This window comes from Lissotriton helveticus, chromosome 12 (genome assembly GCF_964261635.1).
Source record: "Lissotriton helveticus chromosome 12, aLisHel1.1, whole genome shotgun sequence".
Lineage (NCBI taxonomy): Eukaryota > Metazoa > Chordata > Amphibia > Caudata > Salamandridae > Lissotriton > Lissotriton helveticus.
In genome coordinates, this window is record NC_136073.1 from 47,899,376 (window position 1) to 47,915,846 (window position 16,471).

At 50.6% G+C, this 16,471-nt stretch overlaps 1 protein-coding gene across 7 annotated transcripts in view; it reads left to right on the forward strand.

The window, feature by feature from the left end:
* The window catches only part of LOC144798712 (protein phosphatase inhibitor 2-like), a 728,862-nt gene that overhangs the window by 240,770 nt on the left and 471,621 nt on the right, over positions 1–16,471 (forward strand). The window lies entirely within an intron of this gene.

The window sequence follows — 16,471 nt, forward strand, 5'->3', positions numbered from 1 at the left end:
TGAAGCACCAACCCGCTCCCGAGGAAACGTACTTACTCTTAGCAACACCTGAGGTCATCTGCCTGGGCTCTCCCACACTCAAGAACATCCACAGGCAATCATCTCTTCATGAGATCACTGTACCTGTAGGTCCTCAAGCGGTATCAGGGAGAGGAGTTGGCCTAGCGGCGAGGGCGGTCGATCTCCAATCTGGGGATCTGGGTTTGAGTCTCGGCAACGACACTGAACATCCTGTGATTCTGGGCAAATCACTTAATCTCAGCGTGCCTAAAAAAATAAAAAATGAATGTGTCCTCATGTAACGCAACTGATGCTACGTAAAGCTCTCTGATACCCGATACCTTCGGTTCAAGTTTGCGCTATATAAAACTCTGTTAAAAAAAAAGGTATCTGCCTGCTCTTCAGGCTCTCTTCTGAGGTCACTCGCCCCTTCCCTAGGTCCTCTAAAGCAGCTCACCTCCTCTTGAGGCTACAGCTTTCCACGGTCTCTACTGGGATCCACCCTCACAAGTAGCAAACCCCAACCTGGGGTCATCTGAATGTGCTCACCTACTGCTGAAATTTCTGTGACCTTGAGCCCTTTACATGTACCCACAAGCTCATCAGGGTCCTAAGAGTTTCAGGGTCCTCTACAGGTATCCACTTACTTCTCAGGGTCCCTGAAGGGGCCAGAGATTATCTGCACTTATTCGCCTGCTGCTGAGGTCACCCCCAGGTTCCCTATAACTCCCTACCTGTTACTGTTAAGATCACCCACCCCTCCTGAGTTTTCTTACATCTGCTAACTCCATCTGAAGTCTACTACAGGTGTTTATTCCTCCTAGAATTTTCTGTGGTTTCCTACAGATGCCCATCCTTACCACAGTCTTCTTCATGCACCACTAATATCTCCTACAGGTTTCCACCCCTCCTGGGGTCTTCTACAGATGCCAAACCAATCTAGGGACCTGTAAGGAACAGCGTTTCTGGTATTTCCAAATGTCATGCCTCCCTAGAAGGCCCTTTTTGGCATCCTCCCAATGCTAAGGCCTTCCACGATCCCAGGCACCCCAGAGAGCTACCAGTGCTAAACTCATGATGCTTTATTTAAGTGCCCACCCCCTCTTTCCTATCCTACAGTGCACATGATTGCTGCCAAGCCCCTTAGAAAGTCTCTTGCAGATTCCCCTTTTGTTTGGTTTCCAACATGTGCCCATTTGCTCCAGATGTTTTCTAGACGTGCCCTACCGCGACTGAGGTGTCCCCACAGGTACCCTTGAGCACTGGATTTCTTTGGTGCACAAACTCCTTTGAAGTATGTATATGTGTATGTGTGTATGTACATGATATTTCCATATCACAAACCTAGCCAAAAGGCAGTGTGGTGCTGTACAAGGTCAAAGTAGTGTTCTCTCTAGAGGTTTCCAGTAGTTGTCTATTAAGAAAATGGATATTTACTCTCATGCATTTTTCAACTAGAGAAATATAATTTCCACTCGTCTTGACATATAATCTAGAGAACCCATTGCCAGTGATGTTCTTTCTTAGCCTCTTCCTATGTGACCATTATGCCTCAGGGCTAGCCTCCATAATCAAGAGTCAAAAGGCAAGAGCACTGGATATGAATTGTAGTTGCCTCTTTTGCTGGCTATATTTCTGCAATGTGGCCAAAGCGACCCTTACCCTCTTCCCAAGAGTTGTCCAGCGATAGGAGACTCCCTGGGCTACTACCCTACGATACCTCACTCAAGAAAAGCAGATTGTCACCTGAAACCCACACAAAACTCCAAAGTCATATCCTTTCAGCACTCCAGTTCTGAGCTACCGTGTCCGAGCCATACTTTGCTACAGGACAGGAAGAAATATCAGAAGGGATAAGGACAGATTGCCTTTAGCACTTGCCAACTACATACTCAAACCAACATTTTTGGAAGAAGCGAGGAGTCCTGCACTAACAAACCTAGGGCCAGGCAAACAACCGTTTTTTGCGGTCACAAAGAGGTTTTAGGCCCGTTTGCGACCGCAAAAAATGTGTGGCCAATGTACTAACCCTATTTTGCGAGTTGCTAATCAATTAGCAACTCGCAAAATAGGGTAAGCGACTCGCTATTAGGAAGGGGCATGCCAAGGACATTTCTTCCTAATAGTGAGTCCAGAACCCAGAACACTTGAAATTTACCACCCTTCTCAGAAGGGTGGTAAGGCACTTGCAAACAGGAAGGGGTCCCCAAGGGACCCCTTCTTCTTAGGGAATGCATGCACAGATATTTTTTAAGAACAGGCAGTGGTCACAGGGACCACTACCTGCCCTTAAAAAATGAAACTGAAAAGTTTCATTTTTATTTTTTAAATTCATCCTGTTTTTCTTTAAGGAAAAGGGGCTGAATTTTTTTTTTTAAAACGGCTTTATTGGCAAAACAGTCCCTGACATGGTGGTCTATTGACCCCAGCTGGCCACCATCCCTGGAAGTGATAGCCATTCTCAATGGGGGGGCTTACAGGTGCTAACCTTAAACCATGTTCCTGATGCTTACATGAGCCCTCCTACAAGTGTCTCTTACACCACAGGTGCGCCTCAGCCACAGGTGACACTCACCTTAAGATCCATTCTAGAGGTACGCCTAAGCTTCAGAGGTCTCGACTGATCCTACCTATGAACCATGTTCCTGACGTTTCCATGAGCCCTCCTACTAGTGTCTCTCACACCACAGGTGCGCCTCAGCCACAAGTGACTTTCACCTTAGGGTCCATTCTGGAGGTACGCCTAAGCTTCAGCGGTCTCTTACTGATGCTAACCATGAACCCTGTTCCTGATGTTTCCATGAGCACTCCCAACAGGTGTTTCTCACACCATACGCTTGTCTCACCCATGATGACTCTCACCTTAGGATCCCTTCTAGAGGTACGCCTAAGCTTCAGAAGTCTCTTAGCGGTGCTAACCATATTCCTGATGCTTCCATGAGCCCTCTTACAGGTGTCTCTAACACAACAGGTGTGCCTCAGCCACGGGTGACTCTCATCTTAGGATCCCTTCTAGAGATACTCCTGAGCTTCAGAGGTCTCTAATATTTGCTAACCATGAACCATGTTCCTGGTGCTTCCATGAGCCCTCCAACAGGTGTCTCTCACACCACAGGTGTGCCTCAGCCATGGGTGACTCTCGCCTTAAGATCCCTTGTAGAGGTATGCCTAGGCAATCGGAGGTCTCTTACAGGTGCTACCCATGAACCATGTACCTGACGATTCCAATCAGCCCTCTTACAGGTGTCTTTCACACCACAGGTGTGCCTCAGCCACGGGGACTCTCACCTTAGGATCCCTTCTGGAGGTACACATACGCTTCAGAGGTCTCTTATAAGTGCTAACCTTTAACCATGTTCTTGATGCTTACATGAGCCCTTCTACAGGTGGCTCTTACACACAGGTGTGCCTCAGCCATGGCTGACTCTCACCTTAGGATACCTTCTAGAGGTACGCCTAAGCTTCAGAGATCTCCTTCTGATAGATACATCTGCCATGTGGATTCCTCACCATGTGAATATCCCCCTTGGGTCAGCAACATTCGGAAATTCTTTTCGTAGCTTCACGCCGACGTGGAATTGGACGTCATAGAGGCACGGCATCGCTCGCGACTCCGCTGACGCACCGACGCCCATAATAGGCCCACACTGGCATGATGACATCAGTTCCCTTTTTTCCACGTTGTCGACGCTAACGGTTTCGGGAATCTCAATAGCTATACTGTGACTTTGTTTCGTTTCTCTGTGTTTCCTGCTTCTTTGTTTCGATAAGATGTCGAAGAAGACCGGTTTCAAGCCCTGCAGGGAGTGCGGAAAAATGATGTCCATCACGGATCCGCACGAGGACTGTATTTGGTGCTTAAGCTCCGATTACGACGTGGATGGATGTTCATCATGTCGTAAGATGAATCCGAAGGCCCTGCGGGAAAGGGAAACCAAGCTACTTGTGGCAAAACTTAATGCCGACAAGGGTAAGAAGACATCAAGATCTCGCTCGAGGAAGAATGAATCGAAGTCGATGTCGAAGTCAAGGTCCCGATCTCGTGAGGGTTCGGCCTCGAAGTCTTCTTCGGATGATGCTTCAAGGTCAAGGAAGAAGCACAGGAAGAGGAGACATGAGTCTCGACGTCACTCGGGTGAGAAGTCGGACTCGAGGTCGAGGTCGCCCAGGAAGGTTCGTTCGAAGGAGGTCCCGCCGCAGGAGGCTCCGGATCAGGAAGGTGAGGCTTCGCCTTCGAGGTCACAGGTTCCCTCTCCAGCTCCGGAGTCCAATCCATCTCCAGTGCCTTCTCCGGCTCGAGAGGAGGAAGAGGTAGTCCCGGTGGAAGTTGAAGAATCTGCGCATTTTGTTGAGCCGGATTCGATTCCACCTCGAGGTCAGCCTGAGGGTGTTCAACCACCTTTTCCAGCGCCGGGCCAAGACCCTTCAGCGTTCTTAAACGCTATGTATGGTGTATTCTCAAGGGCGTGGTACCCCTCTGGTGCACCTTCGGGTCCCATGGGTCCTCTGGCATTTAATTTGGGGGTTCCTCATTCATATGCCGCGGATCCATTCATGCCGTTTATGCCAGCCCCATCGACGCCGTGGCAGTTTCCGGCCCCGCCGAGGTCGTCACCGACTCGTCCGAAGTCGACGACTCCAATGCCGACGTCGCCTGCTCCGAGTAGACATCAGGAGCATACATCTGGGCCATCGAAGGCGGTACCGACGTCGGTTCCGACTCTGTCGGAGTCCTTGATGGATCCGGTGCCGAGGCGTGTAAAGGAGAGGTCCAAAAGAGAAGCTCACCGTCTCTTGGAGGAACAAAGTTATGCCGACTCTCGCCCTGACTTAGAAGAGGGTGAGCTGGGAGAAGATTGTTTTGAAGAGCTGGCTGATGCCAGTGGCCTGGATTTTTCCCCGGAGTGGGAATTGCCCTCAGGACATGATGCGCCTTCGAAGGATGTCCAGCCATATCATGTGGTAATGAGGAAGTCTGCGGGACTTTTAAATTTAACATTACCAACAGTTGAATTTAAGTCAAACCTTCTAACAGAAGTTCTTCACTCTCCGAGTTTGGCTGAGGAGCCTTTACTTCCATTTAATGAGGCATTAACTGAGCCCATTATGGAGGTGTGGAAGAAGCCGCTCTCTGCTCCTGCTGTATCCAAGAGTGTGGCTAGAAGATATAGAGTAGCTCCAGAGGACCCTGCTTTCTTAACTTCTCACCCTTCTCCAGAGAGCCTGGTGATTCAGGCTGCGTGTTCTAAGAAGTCTATAAGTGCTTTTCCCCAAGTTCCTGGGGACAAGGAGGCTAAAAAGAAGATCAGGTGACCAAGAAAACTTTCTCATCTGCTACTATGGCCTTGAAGTCTACAAATGCCACTTGTCTCATGGGGAGGTATGTGCACTCACTTATGGACTCAATGCGTGCTTTGGCTCCTAAGATCCCTGAGGAGAACAGGAGTGATTTCAAGGAGGTGTTGTCTGACACCCAAGCAGCGGCACGCCAAGTAATTCAGAGCGGTCTTGACACGGCTGATTCTGTGGCTCAGATTATGGGTACTGTAGTTGCTACAAGAAGATCGGCTTGGCTAAAGTCCTCGGACTTTTCTGCTGATGTTCAGGCGGCGCTTTTGGATCTGCCTTTTGACGGAGAAGGACTATTTGGCAAGAAAGCAGATACAGCCCTCGAAAGGTTTAAAGATAGCAGAGCTACTGCCAGGTCTCTAGGCCTTCAAATTAGAGGTGCTTCGACCAAAAAGTTCAGAGGGTTTGGTCGCTCTTCCTTTCGGAACTTTAGACAAGGTCAGCAGCAGCAACAACAGCAGCAGCAGCAGCAGAACACCTTGTACAGGTCATACAGGGGAAAGAAAAGGGGTCGTCTTCGAGGGCGTCAAACCTCTTCCTCCTCCACCTCCTCCAACCCCCCAGCCACAGAAAAGCAGCCCTAGATCCACCATTCAGAATCATGTGGGTTCAGTGGGGGGTCGGCTTACCTACTTTCTACGGGATTGGGAATCGGTTACATCAGATCTTTGGGTTCTCAATCTCGTAGAACATGGGTATGCCCTTCCCTTTCGGGAATTTCCTCTCAATTACCCTCCTTGCCAAGGTTTTTGCACGGAGGAACATCTGTTGCTTCTGTAGGAGGAGGTACAGACTTGGTTAAGAAAAGTTGCGATAGAGGTGGTCCCAGAGCAGGAAAGGGGTCTGGGATGCTACTCCCGGTATTTCCTGATCCCCAAGAAGGATGGCAGACTTAGTCCAATTCTGGATCTCAGGATCTTGAATCTCTATCTGAAACAAGAGAAATTCAAGATGCTCACCCTTGCACAGGTTCTTCAAGCGCTGCTGGAAGAAGACTGGATGGTGTCGCTCGACTTGCAGGATGCGTATTTCCACATCCCAATCCTGAAGTCGCACAGAAAGTATCTCCGTTTTACGGTGGGATCGCAGCACTTCCAGTTTGCGGTCCTTCCGTTTGGTCTTACTACTGCACCTCGAGCCTTCACCAAGGTGATGGCGGTGGTGGCAGCACATCTCAGGAAGTCGGGGATTCCGGTATTCCCCTATTTGGATGACTGGCTGATCAAAGCAGAGTCGTCGGAGAGAGTGCTCCAGCATCGGCAGGATACAACTCAGTTGTTGTACCGTTTGGGTTTTTCAATAAATGTACCCAAGTCTCACCTGGTGCCCTCCCAGCGCAGCCTGTTCATAGGTGCGGTACTGGACACTACTGTGTGTCGTCCATTCCCTCCTCCTCAAAGGATTTGCGACATACAGGAAATGATTCCTTTATTTTTCAATGGATGGGTCGTTCCAGTCCTGAAGGTCCTTCGTCTGCTCGGTCTGATGGCTTCATGCATTCTGCTGGTCAACCAAGCACGCTGGCATATGAGAGCGCTCCAGTGGTGCCTCCGCAGGCAGTGGTTTCAACACCAAGGGGATCTCAGGGAGTCAGTGAGGATCTCCAGAGAGGCTGCAGCGGATGTATCTTGGTGGGGCGTGGAAGACAATCTGTCACAAGGGAAGCCTTTCCATCTGTCTCCATCGGTGGCCACGGTGATAACGGATGCATCCACTCTAGGGTGGGGTGCTCATCTGGGGGATCTGGAGGTCAAGGGTCTTTGGTCTCCAGAGGAAAGGTTGCTTCACATCAACCTTCTAGAATTGCGGGCGATACGTTTGGCGCTCAAGGCCTTCCTCCCTTCCCTTCGCGGTCGGTCAGTGCAAGTCCTGACGGACAACACGACCGCAATGTGGTACATCAACAAGCAAGGAGGAGTAGGGTCGCAGTGTCTCTGCAGAGAGGCTCTGCGGCTCTGGTCTTGGATTCAGGACCATCAGATTTGTCTGATGGCAAATCATCTGGCCGGGGTTCTGAACGTGCGAGCAGACAGTCTGAGTCGTCAGTTCTCGGCCGACCACTAGTGGAGGCTCCATCCAGAGGTTGTTCTCGACATCTTTCGGATGTGGGGAACTCCTCGGGTGGATCTGTTTGCCACTCGCGGGAATGCTCACTGCCCGTCGTTCTGCAGTCTCCAGTATCCGATGCAAGGAGCCTTGGGGGACGCGTTTCAGTTGAGTTGGGGAAATGAACTCCTTTACGCTTTTCCTCCCATACCTTTGATTCCTCGGGTTCTGAGGAAGATTCGCCAAGACCGGGCCCAAGTCATATTGGTCGCCCCGGGTTGGCCAAGGACGGTGTGGTACATAGATCTTCTCCACCTCTCCTCTCACCCGCCGCTCCGTCTCCCTCTCAGGGCAGACCTCCTCTCTCAGATGGAGGGGCAAGTTCTACACCCCCACCTCCAGACATTACACCTTAATGCCTGGAGATTGAACGGGGCAACCTGATTTCCTTTTCTCTCCCGCCTGACGTGGTGGATGTCATCTTGTCAGCCAGGCGTGACTCCACTAAGTCCATCTATTCCTATAGATGGTCAAAATTTGTCGCTTGGTGTGGGGAGATATCTGTAGACCCTTTGAGAGCCTATTTGTCTAATGTTCTCCAGTTTGCCCTTTCTCTGGCGCAGCAGGGTCTTGCTGTTGCCACAGTGAAGGGTTATCTTTCAGCGCTGTCGGCATTTCTCTGCTTGCCTGACCAGCCATCTCTTTTTAAATCTCCTGTAGTTTTAAGGTTTTTGAAGGGCCTCACAAATAAGTTCCCTCCTACTCCTTTCATTGTGCCTCAGTGGGACTTAAATCTTGTTTTGACCTTTTTGAGGGGTGCTCCCTTTGAGCCTCTTCATAAATGTCCTATGAGGCTTTTGACTCTTAAGACAGTTTTCCTCGTTGCAATAACCTCGGCAAGGAGGGTAAGTGAGCTTCAAGCTCTTAGTTCCAAGCCCCCTTTTTTGACCATTCAAGCTGATCGAATGGTTCTTAGGACCAGGGCTGCTTTTCTGCCTAAGGTGGTGACTCCTTTCCACCTTGGTCAATCCATTACCCTCCCTACCTTTTATCCTCCCCCTTCCAAGGAGGAGGAGAGATTACACCATCTGGACCCCAAAAGGGCGGTGTCCTTTTATCTGGACAGATCTAAAGACTGTCGGTTGGATGACCAGCTCTTCATTGGGTTTGCTGGCTGCAAGAGAGGAAGAGCGGTCCATAAAAGAACTTTGTCAAGATGGATCGTCCTCTGTATAATGATCTGCTACTCTTTGGCCGGTAAGGAACCTCCAGAGGGTATAAGGGCTCATTCTACAAGAGCTAAATCTTCAACCTCTGCAATGGCTAGAGGTGTTCCTGTAGAAGACATTTGTAGGGCGGCAACTTGGTCTTCCCTCCACACTTTCGCGAAGCATTACTGCTTGGATTCCGAAGTGAGGAGGGACGGTCACTTTGCACGCTCTGTTTTCCAGGATTTCCTGGTCTAGAAGAGTGGACACCCTCCTCCGGGAGTGGGGACTGCTGTGGGACTCTATTCACAAGGTGAGGAATCCACACGGCAGATGTATCTATCAGGAGAACAAGTTACTTACCTTCGGTAACGCTTTTTCTGGTAGATACAGTATCTGCCTGTGGATTCCTCACTGACCCACCCGCCTCCCCGTTGTCCGCTCTTCTATACCAGAGAATCTGTGTTGTAAATATTTTATGGTCAAGGAAAATGTTTTATTTCAAATGTTTTCTTATATTTACTTTGCACTGTGTGTTTTACCTTGGCTATTGTATACTGTGTATACTATGTATATATCTACTGTCATTGGTCCGTCCGTGTGCCTCGAAGGCACGGAAAAAAGGGCGGAACTGATGTCATCACGCCGGCGTGGGCCTATTATGGGCGTCGGTGACGTCAGCGGAGTCGCGAGCGATGCCGTGCCTCTATGACGTCCAAGTCCACGTCGGCGCGAAGCTACGAAAAGAATTTCCGAATGTTGCTGACGCAAGGGGGATATTCACAAGGTGAGGAATCCACAGGCAGATACTGTATCTACCAGAAAAAGAGTTACAGAAGGTAAGTAACTTGTTCTTTAGGTGCCAACCATGAACCACATTCCTGATGCTTTCCTGAGCCCTCCTACAAGTGTCTCTCACACCACAGGTGCGCCTCAGTCATTGACGACTCTTGCCTTAGGATCCCTTCTAGAGATACGCCTAAGCTTCAGCGGTCTCTAACAGGGGCTAATCATGACCCATAATCCTGATCCCCACACCTGTGGGGTGACAAGTGTCTGTCACCCCACAGGTGCTCCTCAGCCACAGGTGACACTCACCTTAGGATGCATTCTAGAGGTACGCCTAAGCATCAAAGGTCTCTTAAAGGTGCTAACCTTTAACAATGTTCCTGATGCTTCCATGAGCTCTCCTACAGGTGTCTCTTACACCACAGGGGTGCCTCAGTCATGGGTGACTCTCATTTTAGGTTCTTTTCTGGAGGTACGCCTAAGGTTCAGAGGTCTCTTACAGGTGCTAACAATGAACCAGTACCTGATGCTTCTATGAGCTCTCCTACAGGTGTTTCTCACACCACAAGTGTGCCTCAGCCACAGGCGACTCTCACCTTAGGATCCCTTCTAGAGGTACGCCTAAGCTTCAGAGGTCTCTACAGGTGTTAACTTTAACCATAATCTTGATGCTTCCATGAGCCGTCCTCCGAGTGTCTCTCACACCATATGAATGCATCTCCCACGGGTGACTCTCACCTTAGTATCTCTTCTAGAGGTACACCTAAGCTTCAGAGGTCTCTACAGGTGCTAACTTTAACCATAATCTTGATGCTTCAGTGAGCCCTCCTACGAGTGTCTCTCACACCATATGAATGCCTCACCCACGGGTGACTCTCACCTTAGTATCCCTTCTAGAGGTACACCTAAGCTTCAGAGGTCTCTACAGGTGCTAACTTTAACCATAATCTTGATGCTTCTGTGAGCCCTCCTACGAGTGTCTCTCACACCATATGCATGCCTCACCCATGCGTGACTCTCACCTTAGTATCCCTTCTAGCGGTATGCCTAAACGTCAGAGGTCTGTTACAACTGCTAACCTTTAACCATGTTACTGATTATTCCATGAGCCCTCCTACTGGTGTCTCTCACACTATAGGTTTGCCTTAGCCACGGGCGACTCTTACCTTAGGATCCCTTCAATTGCAAACTATGAACCAGTTCATGATGCTTCTATGAGCCCTTTCAACAAAAAAAGGGGGGAGATATAGGATAAGGCATGGTTTATCCACATATTCCAACCAAATACCAATTCGAAAACCAGTCCAGGACAAAGTGAATGAAATATAACAAATCTCCAATGAGATAGTTTACTAGGAAAAAACATTTTTTCTCAGAGACCCCTCACCCACCAGGGTTACCCCTTGGAGGTATTCTTCATCATTGGGGTTCATCACAATCGTCTACGGATTGAGGCGTACTATGACCAGGCGGTAACGTGGAAGCACTTATGGATGGAGTCAATGATAAAGACGACGTTGATGAAAGGGAGTGGGAGAATGGGTGTTAGTGAGTTAAAAATTCCTGACTAGTAGGATGTTTTATTTATTCCTGCCTCTAGCCGGCATGGTTAAAATTAGGAGTTGTGCCTATAGCATAGAATACATAGCATAGATCGCCGCCTAGTGTTGGGTCCGGATGATTGCACATTGTTGTCCTGGAAGAGTCTTCGAAGTATCACGAGATAGGTGGCTCCTCCCCTGGACTACAGTGCGCATGGGCATCTACTCCATCCCAAAATTGTTTTTTTCCGCCATTGGGTTCGGATGTTTATTCGACATCTCCAGTTCGGAATCGATATAGACTTTTCATAAGGCCCGAAGGCCTTTTCCTATACCGTCGGTATTGTCTTGCGTTCGGTGCCCAGCTCTGTTCCGACTCAGTTCCCGAGTTGGACTTCCAGAGGAGTCGCGTGACTCTTCGGTGCTCTAGGCCCAGTCAACGCAACCAAACTTCATCATGGAACGGAGCCCGTTCAAGAAATGTCCCGTGTGCGGATCGAAGTATCCCCACATCGACGTCCACCCGGTGTGCAACAAGTGCCTCTCGCCGGATCACGATGAAGCCAACTGTATGGCTTGTTACCGTTTTCGATCCAAGAAGACGATTCGACTTCGGCGCGTGGCGCGCATGGAGGCCCAGCAGTCGGCCCCGGCACCGGTGGACATCTTCGAGAGGGAAGAAGCAGACGAGCCAGAAGATCAAGAGCCGATTTCCACTCCAGCGGAGGAGATCGACTACACCTACGACGCAGACGTCGAAGTGCTCGATACTGAAGAAGTTGTCGACGAGGTAGGAGACGACAATGAGGCCTATGGGGCCACGGTAGATAGCTCAGGGGAAGAGCTATGCCCCGTTCGGACAATCACTAAGGCTCAGGTCGAGGGATCGCCACATGGCCTTACCCAAGACCTTACACCCAGTTCTACGGCCTCGCCTACGGGCTCGGCTACGGACACTTCTACCGAGCCGCCGTTGGTCAAACTGAAAGTGAAAACTTCGGTGTCGACGAAAACGAAAGTGATGGAGACGCCGTCAAAAGAGAAGATGTCTGTCCCTCTGGCTGCCTCCTCGTCTTCCGACAAGTTGGCGCAGCTGAAGCCGAAGAAGGCTGTCGACCAGGTGAGGTCGACCAAGGGCGTCGAGCCGAAGTCGGTCAAGGGCGTCGATCCCAAATCGCTTAAGGGCGTCGAGCCGAAGACTAAGGCACAAAAACCAGCTGTCAAGCCCACCGACCCGAAGCCGCCGGCGCCGAAGGCCGTCGACACAGTCGGAGGACACGGCGCACCTAAAAGGGCAGATCCCGCGCATCGGCCGGAGAAAGCCAAGGCAGCGTCGCTGGTGGATCGAGGCCGTCGGTCGGGTCGAAGAAACCGTCCGCATCCTTCACAAAGCAGGTGTCGGACTCTTTGCAACGCATCAGGAACAAGGCTTCTGCGGTCGATCCGAAGGATGCTTCCACCCCGAAGCAAGTTGCCAAAACGCTGAAGTCCTCGGCGCCACTCCTGTTCACGTTACCGCCTAAGGTGACACCAAAGGCGTTCGCACCGAAGCCGGTCGACGACGCGCCCGTGCAGGTGTCTGCGGGGTCGAGGCCTTCTCCGCCACTTGTGAGCTCGAAGCATCGACAACCCCTGATGGAGGAGCAGTCGGAACACTTTATCGACACCGGTAAACTTACCCTCTACAAGAGGAAGATTACGGCGTCACAGCCTATGGAGTCCTACACGATTCCTTTGAAGCGCAAAAAGCCTTCTACGGATTCCCCGGTTCTGGTTGAGCCACTTGCCCCACAGACTCAAACAGTTGCTACACCCTCACCCACTTATTCAGATGGGGAGGCTGGGGGAGGTGATGATGAGGAGTATAACTTCCCTGCCAACACTGATCCGGAGGATCACCAGGACTCTTGGGTAGATGCAGGGTACCCAGGGGATCAGCATGCTGCCCCGGACACTCAGGTGTACAATGTCAAAACCTCTCCTACAGAGGATTCTGCAGCATTTAATGCCCTAATTGAGAGGGCGGCTAAAAACCACGACGTCCAGCTGCATGCTGACCCTATTGAAGTGGACTTCCTTTTTGATACCTTTTCCACAGCAGAAAAGACTGTCAAGACTCTCCCAATGCTGAAAGGGGTTCTGAAACATGCTGCGGACATTTTTAAAGAACCTACACGTGCCAGGGTTATCAACCCTATGATTGAAAAAAAGTATAGACCGGCACCTGGCGACCCTACCTACATCAAGGGCCAGTTGCCATTGGACTCTCTGGTTGTTTCTAATGCCCGGAAGAGGGCAAATTCACAGACCACTGGTGATGCTCCTCCCCCTGACAAGGAATCTAAAGTGCTAGAGGCGTCAGGGAAGAGGGTGGCGGCTCAAGCGGCCAATGTCTGGCGCATTTCAAACACTCAGGCACTCTTGGCCAGATATGACAGGGCACACTATGATACACTAGAGACCCTGTTACAACATCTACCAGATCAGTATAAAGAGGCAGCGGAGATGCTCATTCAGGAAGGAAAGCTCATCTCCAACGCTTCTATTAAATGTGCACTGGACGTGGCGGACACCGCGGCAAGGGCCATTAACACAAGTGTCATGTTGCGACGACAGGCCTGGCTCAGAATCTCTGAGTTCAAGCCAGAGATACAGACCACCATCCTCAATCAGCCTGTAAACCCTGATAGACTATTTAGTCCTGAGGTGGATACCACTCTGGAAAAAATAAAAAAGGATACAGAGACTGCAAAGTCCATGGGGGCTCTCCAGTCCCAACAGTTTCGGGGCACTACTTTTCGTCGCTCAGGCAATAGAGGTGTTTCCAGAGGCCAAATGTCTCAGCAAACGCAATACACTAAAGGTGGGGCGCAGTCCTCTTACACCAAGCAGAGTAGAGGCGGCTATCCGGGCAACATCACCAAGGGCAGAGGTCGTGGAAACAACAACTCCCGCTCCTCCGCCACCAACAAACAGTGACGCCCTGTCACTGCCCCCTGACCATACAACACCTGTCGAGGGGAGACTGCAGCAGTTCCTGCCGGTCTGGAAATCCATCACCACAGACAGGTGGGTCAGAAAGCTTATCCAGTACGGTTATTGTCTGGAGTTAACTTCCACTCCACCCAACATACCCCCAAAACACCGTCCTATGTCCACAGAGCATTTGCACTTATTGCAGCAGGAGGTACTCGTCATGCTGCAAAAAGGAGCGATCAAGCTCGTGCCGGTGGAGGAAGAAGGCGCAGGAGTGTACTCCCTGTACTTCTTAATCCCGAAGAAGGACGGGTCCCTCAGACCCATACTGGACCTCAGAGCCCTAAACCAGTATATTCTCTCAGAACATTTTCACATGCTGACGCTGCAGCAGGTTCTTCCGTTGCTCAATCAGGGGGACTTCCTCGCAACCTTGGATCTCAAGGATGCATATTTTCACATTCCACTACATCCATCACACAGAAAATACCTCAGATTCACCATTCAGAATCAGCATTATCAATTCAAGGTCCTCCCTTTCGGGGTGACCACAGCGCCCAGGGTGTTCACAAAATGCCTTGCGACAGTGGCTGCGCACCTCAGGAGACAGAACGTTCACGTCTACCCTTATCTGGACGACTGGCTTGTCCAAGCAAGGTCAGCCCAGCAGTGCGCCGCCAACATGTCCCACACCATTCACCTTCTTCACAGTCTGGGGTTCTCACTGAATTATCCGAAGTCGCACCTTCAGCCAGCCCATGTGCGGCAGTATTTGGGCGCGACGATAAATACTCTGGCAGCCCCAGCTCAGCCAAATTCTGTGAGGATCGACAGCATTCAGTCACTAATCCAAAAGTTCAGACCGCAACACTCGCTTCCAGCAAGAGTGTTCATGCAGTTGATAGGCATGATGGCCTCCTGCATCTTCATAGTCCCGCACGCGAGGCTACATATGCGTCCGCTCCAAGAATGCTTGGCTCATCAGTGGACTCAGGCTCATGGGCAGTTGAACGACCTAGTGTTGGTGACCGGTCGGGCATACAGCTCTCTGCATTGGTGGAATCCACACAACCTTTGCAAGGGCCGACCGTTCCAGGAGCCTGTGCCACAGATTATCCTGATGACGGACGCATCTCTCCAGGGATGGGGAGCTCATGTACTCCACTACACGGTGCAGGGACTATGGACAACGCAGCAAAAGAAGATGCACATCAACTACCTGGAACTGATGGCAATCTTCATGGCACTGAAGGCATTCAAGGTACATCTGTGCAACAAGGTCGTGTTGATCCGGACGGATAACATGACGGCCATGTACTACATTCAAAAGTAGGGAGGTCACACTCTCCACAGTTGTCTCATCTGGCTCAGAGCATGTGGAAGTGGGCCATTCAGAGGAACATCTTCCTCATGGCGGAACACCTCCCGGGCATGGACAATCAGATGGCGGATCTGCTCAGCAGGTACAGCCACCAAATGCACAAGTGGGAGATACATCCATCAGTACTCCGCCCATACTTCCAGCAGTGGGGTCATCCAGAGATAGACCTGTTCGCCACAAGGGAAAACGCAAAATGCCAAAGCTTTGCCGCCAGGTTCCCGCACCCACAGTCGCAGGGCAATGCGATATGGATGAACTGGTCAGGCAGATTTGCGTACACTTTTCCCCCAGCACCTCTCATACCGCTGGTGGCACGAAAGCTAAAGCAACACTCGTTGACACTCATCCTGGTTGCTCCAACGTGGGCACGCCAACCATGGTACACCACGTTTCTAGAACTCTCCGTGGTACCGCATCAAAGGCTCCACCTCACACCCAGGCTTTTGACGCAGAGCCATGGCGACATTCAGCATCCAGATCCGCAACAGCTCAACCTGGCGATCTGGCTCCTGAAGTCTTAGAATTTGGCTACCTTAACTTGCCTCCCGACTGCATGGATATCATACGGGAGGCGAGGAAGCCCACCACCAGAGCTTGCTATGCCGCAAAATGGAAGCGGTTTGTCATTTACTGTGCAGAACACAACATCAACCCGCTAGATGCATCTACTCACAACATCATTTGTTATTTGTTACATCTTTATAAATGCAATCTAGCATATGCTTCCATTCGGATACACTTATCCGCCATAGCGGCTTATCTCCAAAACAGGTAGCGTCTCTCGGTTTTCAGAGTGCCTGCCGTTAAGGCTTTTCTGGAAGGGTTGAAACGAGTCATTCCTCCCAGGACCCCACCAGCTCCTGTATGGAACCTTAATGTGGTCCTCACCAGGCTGATGGGCCCCCCTTTTGAGCCTCTGCATTCTTGCGAGGTTCAGTTCTTAACATGGAAAGTGGCTTTCCTAATAGCCATCACGTCGCTGCGACGTGTAAGTAAACTCCAGGCGCTCACTGTGCAGGAGCCATTCATACAGATTCACTCAAACAGGGTGGTGCTGCGCACTAACCCTAAATTCCTTCCTAAAGTAGTTTCACGGTTCCACGTCAATCAGACCATTGAACTACCTGTGTTCTTTCAAAACACAGAGACTGTGGCTGAAAGAATGCTCCACACTCTTGACG